This window comes from Acomys minous, assembly GCF_964271855.1.
Source record: "Acomys minous genome assembly, chromosome: 3".
NCBI lineage: Eukaryota > Metazoa > Chordata > Mammalia > Rodentia > Muridae > Acomys > Acomys minous.
The window spans coordinates 144,644,040-144,652,030 of NC_140485.1; the positions used below are offsets into that span (position 1 = coordinate 144,644,040).

The 7,991-nt window shown below is 53.0% G+C and overlaps 1 long non-coding RNA gene across 1 annotated transcript; it reads left to right on the plus strand.

Annotated features, from left to right (window-relative positions):
• Positions 1–670: 670 nt before the first annotated feature.
• On the plus strand, positions 671–7,328 carry LOC311594320. Its single transcript, XR_014778055.1, has 3 exons — positions 671–716; positions 4,347–4,451; positions 7,014–7,328. It is a non-coding gene; the product is annotated as an uncharacterized lncRNA (long non-coding RNA).
• The last annotated feature ends 663 nt before the right edge of the window (positions 7,329–7,991 follow it).

Consider the following 7,991-nt stretch of genomic DNA (forward strand, 5'->3'; position numbering starts at 1 on the left):
GTGGGAGTCACGTGGTGTTCACGTAGGCAGATGGGTGGGTGGGAGTCACGTGGTGTTCACGTCGGCAGATGGGTGGGTGGGAGTCACGTGGTGTTCACGTCGGCAGATGGGTGGGTGGGAGTCACGTGGTGTTCACGTAGGCAGATGGGTGGGTGGGAGTCACGTGGTGTTCACGTCGGCAGATGGGTGGGTGGGAGTCACGTGGTGTTCACGTAGGCAGATGGGTGGTGGGAGTCAGGTGGTGTTCACGTCGGCAGATGGGTGGGTGGGAGTCACGTGGTGTTCACGTCGGCAGATGGGTGGGTGGGAGTCACGTGGTGTTCACGTAGGCAGATGGGTGGTGGGAGTCAGGTGGTGTTCACGTCGGCAGATGGGTGGGTGGGAGTCACGTGGTGTTCACGTAGGCAGATGGGTGGGTGGGAGTCACGTGGTGTTCACGTAGGCAGATGGGTGGGTAGGGTCCTCTAGGAGTGAAGTAGGACCATCATGCCTGCCGATGGGTGGAGCTTTAGAGAGGCCAGAGGCGGGAGGACCACAGCTGACTCTGATTCCAACCAGGCAAAAAACCAAAAGAACCCAGGTGACCTTCCAGCTTAGAAGGTATTATAGAACTAACTTTGCATAGGGGAATGCAGTGCACACGTCTACTCACCTCAGACAGTGAACCTACCACAGAGCAACAGACAGGTAACACCAGCGTTCAGCTTGCTGAACCGGTGAGTTTTATTGGGATTCCTTATGGGAATATGGGTGAGGGGTCACTCACAGGAACAGACAGCCCCAGAGCCCACCCCAAGGTGGGTGGCAGCTCACAACGCTGGGGACCTGGAGATTATTGCAGTTAGGCATCCATCACTCTAAGAGAGATTGTCAACTTTTATTACTTGTTCCAGCAGGGAGGGGCCTGGTGAATCTAGTCAGTTTCAGGAGCTTCCTGAAGCTCTTCCGGAGTTGTTTACCTTCTTGCTTAAGGACCTTCCTGCAGGGTGGACGGTTTTAATCTGGGAGGACACTGTTATACAACCAAAGGCCTGAGGGTAATGAAAGCATGTAGCATCATGCTTCTGAGTCATCTGTGTCAAAGCATTACGTAGCAACAGAAAACTAAAAGTAACTGAGTGTGGTACAGGTTAGGAAAGGCTGGACACTCTGTCTCAACCTCAGGTGTGAGGCACAAAGGTTCCCTCTGCTCCACCAGGACAGGCTGGTTCATGCGTGAGAAGAGAAGAGGCCAGCTCCCTGAATCTTGACTGTTTGGAAGCAGGGTCAATTCTTTAACATGAGCTCTAGGTCACTCCATTCTGAGTGTGGCTTCATGCGTCAGAGAGGGCACACTGAGGTGCCTTTGGCCAGCGGCCTTGTCACAGCAGCCTGTACATGCTGGCGGGGTTTACCTTTCATTTCTTTCGGTGAGCACAGTGACACTATTCCTCCAGTCTCTTCCTGTCAACACTGCCCTCCACAGAGCACTCTCCCTCTTTGAGGAAAATGAGGAAAGCTGCACTGCTGGGAGTCAGCCATGCTGCAGCAGTGTGGCAAGAGCTGAGCGGCATGCATCAGTGAGGGCAGGGTGTGCAGTGATAGAGCTGCCCTTGTCACAGACCTCAATGTGACAGGTTACCTGAGGAGGATAGATCATGTTTGAACTCTGCCACTTAGCAGACATGAGCACACGACACAAGCTCTCAGTGCCTCTTTCTCCTCATCTGTATGGTGGGGTCACAGTCAGGTCCTGGCACACAGTATTGGAGGCAGAAACCTTACAAAACCTGCCGGCCCATACCGAGCACGCGACACGTGAATCACCCATCAACATGGCTTGTTGCGGGATCAAGGCCCCAGTCGAGGATGCGCTGGTTAAGGGCAGGCTCACAAAGCCCTGCTGTGACCACTCCTGTGTTTCCCTCAGCAGAAGTGGCTAAGGCCAGAGTGCAGTTGATGTTGGTGTTGCCCCAAACAGGCCACAAACCAAGACAAACATTCTTTGATGTGACCTGCCTCTTACTCGGCCCTTCTTCTGGTCATCCTGTGCTGGGCAGGGGAAAAAAAACCCTCAGAAAGTGTCCATGTCCGGTGGAAAAGTATAGTGAATGCGGCCGTGGGAGCTGGGGCCTCAGCAGGCGCAGCCTGTGCATCTTGCAGAGCTGGTGTCCGTGGTCCTCCCTTTCCTGTGGATGCCCACGATGAGATGACTGTGGGGCAGAGTGAGGTGACTGTGTCGCTTTTCCTGTGGGAAATACTAAGCACTCGCCTGGCACCTGCAGCTTGGACACTCAGGTGTCACATTTAAGCAAATTGTGATAAGATGCGGCCCAGCTACATCTGGTTTGCCTTCCAATATAAGGGCAGGGGACTCTCTGGGGACACCAGCCTCACTCCTGGCCTGTCTTCCAGTCTCACGGGTGACTAGGCTGGGCTCTGGCCTCTGCTTCTCAAGGAGGATGTTACTTTTGCTTGGAGACTAAGTAGCCTAGTGGTTCCCAGGTGCTTGGGGGACCAGGCATTGGTCATCCCCCCACACTCCCCACCCCCAAAGCCACCAGAGGAAACATTTTAGTGCTGTTGATGGGAATCTCCTCTCCTCTGGTCTTACACTACAAAAGAGCTGCTTTGAGAGACAGGCGGCATCCTTGTGTCTGCAGGGAGTTTTGGTGGGAAAGTGGCTGTTTCCCCCAAGCCGTGGAACAAAAGACCCAAGCAGGAAGCACGAGACCCCGAGTGCACACTCAGCTACTTTTGCCTCACCTTTGGGCCCTTTCTGTGTGCTGGACACTCTCCTGGGTGCAGTCAGGGGACAGCTTCCTTTCCAAGGGCAGTATCCAGGAGGAGAGGACAAGCCAGTGCGTATGGGACTGTGCAGCCTAAGAGGCCGGAAACATCCAGCCCGGCTCGTTAGCAGTGAATATGTAAAACATCGATGTTTTGCATTTGCCTCAAAAATGTCTGTGTACAGAAAATTAAATATTAGACTGTTAGACCCTTGTCAGACTCTAGAAGCTGAGGCAGGGGGATGGCTTGAACTCAAGAGTTTGCTTGGGCAACATAGTCCCTATCGCAAAAAGAAACAAAACCAGCTCTAAGATCCTGCTGTGTCTCTGCCTGGTCTCTGGGCCCTTTGCTGCTGGCCCAGCCGGGGTCAGAGCAGCAAGGTCTCTGCAAGTTGTTAGCATTTTAAAGAGCAGGCAAGAGGCTTCACGTGGGAAACTGTGACGTCAGTGAGGATCAGGTCCAGCACCCCCTCAGGACCCAGCCCTGCTATGCAGCCATGTGGGCTCTTGCAGACATCCCATCACTGCTCCTCCGAGTGAGGACACCCTTGGGTCAGCAGGCTTCAAATCTAGCGTCTTTTGCTCCTACGTAACTGAGTGTGGGTTGAGCGCAGCCACTCTGTACAGTTAATTCACTGGGTCCTCAAAGAAGGCAGGCAAGGATGGGGCTGGCCTGGGGGTTGAGCGTGTCCTGCAGGTGAACTGCAGAGCTTATGAGGCCTGTGAGAGAGTCAGGAGCTCCTCAGGGGACATTGTGCTCTGGGCCAGGGACTAGGGCCTACCCATTGGGTCCTCAGTGTTCCTCCATCCTGAAGGAAGATGTGAAGGGTCTGTCAACAAGGCACCTCTTGGAAGGCTGTGATGGCTCCTGGGAGAGTCAGAGCTGCTAGTCCCTGGGCTAAGGCATCTTCCTGCTGCACGTCCAGGGTGGAGCCAGTGAGCTAGCTGTCCTGCCGAGACGGGAAGCTAACAGAGGAGAGAAGGTCCCAGGGCCCATAGAAGTGGCCTATTACTTACAGATAAGGGGAAAGAACTTGCTGAGCTGCAGACATCCTTGATTCCAGAGAGGCAGTGCTGGCTTTATGGATGAGAGGTGTATCTTGGTTGATATCTTGGAGAACGCAAAATGCCAGGTTACCCTCAACCCAGGTGAAGGGCCAGCATGCTATCACAGAAAGTGATTGGTGGGCAGGTGGCCTTGTCTGTCCCTGCTATCCTCCAATAGCATAGGAGACTTCTTCTGGTCAGAGGCAGAATTTTCCCTGCTGGGGTCTTGTGGATCCTCAGTTTCCTTGCCTGTCACCTGGATCACACGTGCTTGTTTCCCTTCTGCCGTGCTTGCAAATGTCAGCTCCCATGAAAATCCTCCTGAGAGAGATGCTCTATGCAGCCCCCCGGATCCAGCCTATGTTTGGGATCCAGTTGGTCTGAGAGGGGCCCCCAGTGCTTCCACATTCATCAGATCATGTGTATGGCCAGGGAGTCTAAGCAGGGACACTGGTTTTGTCTCTTTGATCCCCGACCATGTGTCAAGCTCTGGACCTAATTTTCTTTGCTCTCTCTCTCTCTCTCTTCCAGCACTGAGAAATGGAGTCTGGTCCTGGAGGCCCATATTGTCACTGGTAGCCTAAACAGCTGCCTGGCCTTTCACCTCCTGCAGCAGTGACCCAGCCCTTGTCCAAGGTAAGCCTGAGAATGGAAGATACCGCTCACAGCCCCACTCACCCAGGCAACTCACAGCTTACCTTAGGCTTCATCCTTGGAGCATGTCTGCCCTCCCAGGGAGCCCCCAGGGACTGCTGGTGACTCTTACTGCCAGGAAGGAGAAAATAGCCACTGCTCAGTGCTTAGAAGAAGTGTGTCCCTTGCGTACGCAGGCTTACATACCCACAGGTACACACATGGACATAAGCATACAGAGACAAAGGCACAGTGCATACACCTGCACACACACAGGCACATGTGAAATCTTATGCAAATGCCTCACACAGACAAACTACACACATACTCACATCTACATATGAAGGTGCATAACGCACACACACACATGCATGTGTAAAGGAGACATTGTTCTCTGTGCTCTTCCTCTGTGATACTGACATGTTTAGATGCCCTGCTGAACAGAGCTGAGTGGACACTCTGTGTGTGTGTGTGTGTGTGTGTGTGTGTGTGTGTGTGTGTGTGTGTGTGTATGTGTGTGTGCCTGCGCGCACAGGGTATGGGCAACAAGGTTGTTGTGAAATGTAGCAACAACAGATCATGCGTATCTATCAGTATTGGAGATTTTTAAGTTTACATCTTTTTCCCAAGAGAAACTGGATAAGAGGTGCTGGGGCCGTTGGGCTGCTGTGGGGACAGGAGAGTGAATCAGGGCCACTGATGCCACCTGCATTCTGGCTGGTGACTGGGAGGACAGAGTGGGAGGTGGGGAAGGAAAAGGACTTGAGCCCCTCCCCCTCTGCCTGCTGTGATAAACACAGTGCTGCCGAAGGAGAGGTCCTGTGCCAAGGTGACAGTGGTGCCCCCGGCAGAGTAAGGTCGCTGCCTTTGGGTGAGACTAGCTTCCTAACAAGAGGGGGCTGACATGGTGCCTGGGCCAGGAAGGGAGGAGGGCCATCTCTCTCAGGAGGATTTTCACAGGAGCTGACATTTGCAAGCATGGCAGTAGGAAAATAAGCACGTGTGACCCTGGTGACAGAACCCACAAGACCCCAGCAGGGAAAATTCTGCCTCTGACTGGAGGCTTGGGCCTCCTGCAGTCGGACAGCTACAGACTGGTCCCTGTGGCATCTCCCTCAGGCCAGAGCGGCTTCTAGTCATGTGAGCCACAGGCTCATGAAAATGCTTGTAGAGTTCAGAATCTAGTTCTATGGCTTTTCCATACTGAGAGACTGGACTACTGGCTGATGCACTGTGACAGGGGGGACAGGTAGCACCTCGCCTAAGGAACTGCCAAGCTGCTGAGCACTTGGGCATTGGCCGCATCTGTCCTCGACTCTGTTTGCCTATCACTGGGCCACCATGCAGCCAGTCTTACCTTCAAGATGTTTTTTTAAAAAAGTTTGTCGACTCACTCTTCCACACAAGCTGAAAGATGACTTTCCAATTTTCATGAGAAAGTCTGCTGACACTTGAATCAGAACTTCATAACCTATAGGCCAATTTAAGAAGGCTGCCATCATAAAGATGCGGCTTGCTTTTGTGGACACAAGGCCCATCCTGCATGCCCGCTCCCTGTTTTTCAGGGTTCTTCTGTGCAGTTTACCAATATGTTACAATTCATGCATCTTGACTGTAGTGTTTTCCAGATTCCCCACCCCAGGTTTTGTCACTGTTAAAAAATAGCTTTTCTTTCCTTTTCTTTTTTACTTTTGAGATTATGATACAATTACATCATTTCTTCTTTCCCTTTATCCCCTCCCCCATGTATTCCACCTTACTCTCTTTTGAATTCATGACATCTGATGGAGTTCTGGCCTGAGCTGCCACTGAGGGCCACGTCTGAGTGCGTGGCTACGCAGCAGCAGGGGTTGGTGTTGACATCCCTGGGTCATACTGCCACTGGAGATCATGGGATGTTCCTGGCCCGGGCAGCCACTTGGGATCATGTGGGTGCCTAGGGACCTGTACAGAACTGGCCCCACCTCTCACCTCTCACCAGCACCAGCAGCAGCTTTTGGGAGAGTGGGCCCTGTCGCTCACCAGGGCAGCACAGTGGAGCTGGCCGTGGTGGTAGGGGTGCGGGTGATCTGGACCTGAGGGCAAGAGCATGGGAGCGCTGGCCTCTGTCATTCATCTGCCCTAAGGTGGTATGACATGGAGGTAACGTTCTGCTCCCCTCCCCCACCCCCTTCTCCACCTGTGGTAGCCCAGAGAGCTGTCCCAGCCCCTCGATGGCTGCAGCACTTGGGTGAGTGGGTCCCAGCACTGTGAGCGGGCAGCACAGTGGAGCTGTCTCTGGAGAAGGGGCTACGGGTGAGCCGGCCCCAAGTGCATGAGAGCAGGACGGCTGACCCTGCTTCCTGCTGATGGCAGCATTGGGCGGCCTAGCCAGAGCAGTGCTGGAGAGCTCACCCTGATGGAGTGGCTAAGGGAGAGCTGGCGGGCTGACTAACTCAACAACCACCGAGGCCCAGATCCAGGGCTTTGAGTTGGCACACCCCAAAATGTACATCATCTGTGAACTGTCGGGGTACATGAAAGGGATGCTCCTGCTGATCCAGCTGCGTGGCTTCCATGACACAGGGCAACGACAGGATAACTGGGAGGAGACCCAGCGAGGAGCCAATATTGATGATGTCACAGAAGCCAGAGACCTCAAACCAGACCAGTGATTCATTGCAATGAGCATCTGCAAGTGGAGATGTGTGGACAGAGGGGTGTACTGTGGAACACACTGAGACACACTGCAGCGTCCATGAGGAGAAGCTTTCTATGCTCTGTTTTGTTTATTTTGTTTGTCCGTCTGTGTGTTTTTCAGTTCAGGCGGGACAGGGCGGGGAGGAGGCTGCGAAAGTCAAGGGAGGGCATGAGGAGATGGGGAGATAGAGGTGCATGATGTTGAAGCTCACAATTAATACAAAGTTTTAAAAAATCATGCCCTCTTCATTAATCGTCACATGCATGTATGTGTATACATACATCTTCTAAATAACCTGCTCAGTCCACTTGTGGTTTGCTACTTGTTTGTTTTTAGTGCCGACCATTTGGTATTGGATATCCAGTTGTCATGTACTTCCTGGGGGAGGACTGCCACTGCCCCTCCAGATGTGCAGGACCGCCGCTACCCCTCCCAGATGTGCAGGACCGCCGCTACCCCTCCCAGATGTGCAGGACCACCGCTACCCCTCCCAGATGTGCTCAGCTGCCTATAGTCCATTGTGTAGGGTTGCAGCCCCCTGGGCTTTTCTCTCTCCAATTTCACATGTTCATCGTTGCTTGTTCAGCTCACGTTTGGGAGTTCATGTTGCTGAGGCTTTGTGGGTGGAGCTTCAGACGTTACTAGGAAACACACTCTCACAGCAAACTCCATGATCCTCTGGCTCCTACAATCTTTCCTCTCCCTCTTCTTCAGCATCCCCTGAACCTTAGGTGTGGGAGTGTCTTGTGGGTGTATCCATTGGGCTCTGCACTTTGATTGGTTGTGGTTTTCTATAGTGGTCTCTGTTGCAAAGTTTCTTTGATGAAGGGTAAGGACTACATTTATCTGTGGGTATAAAGACA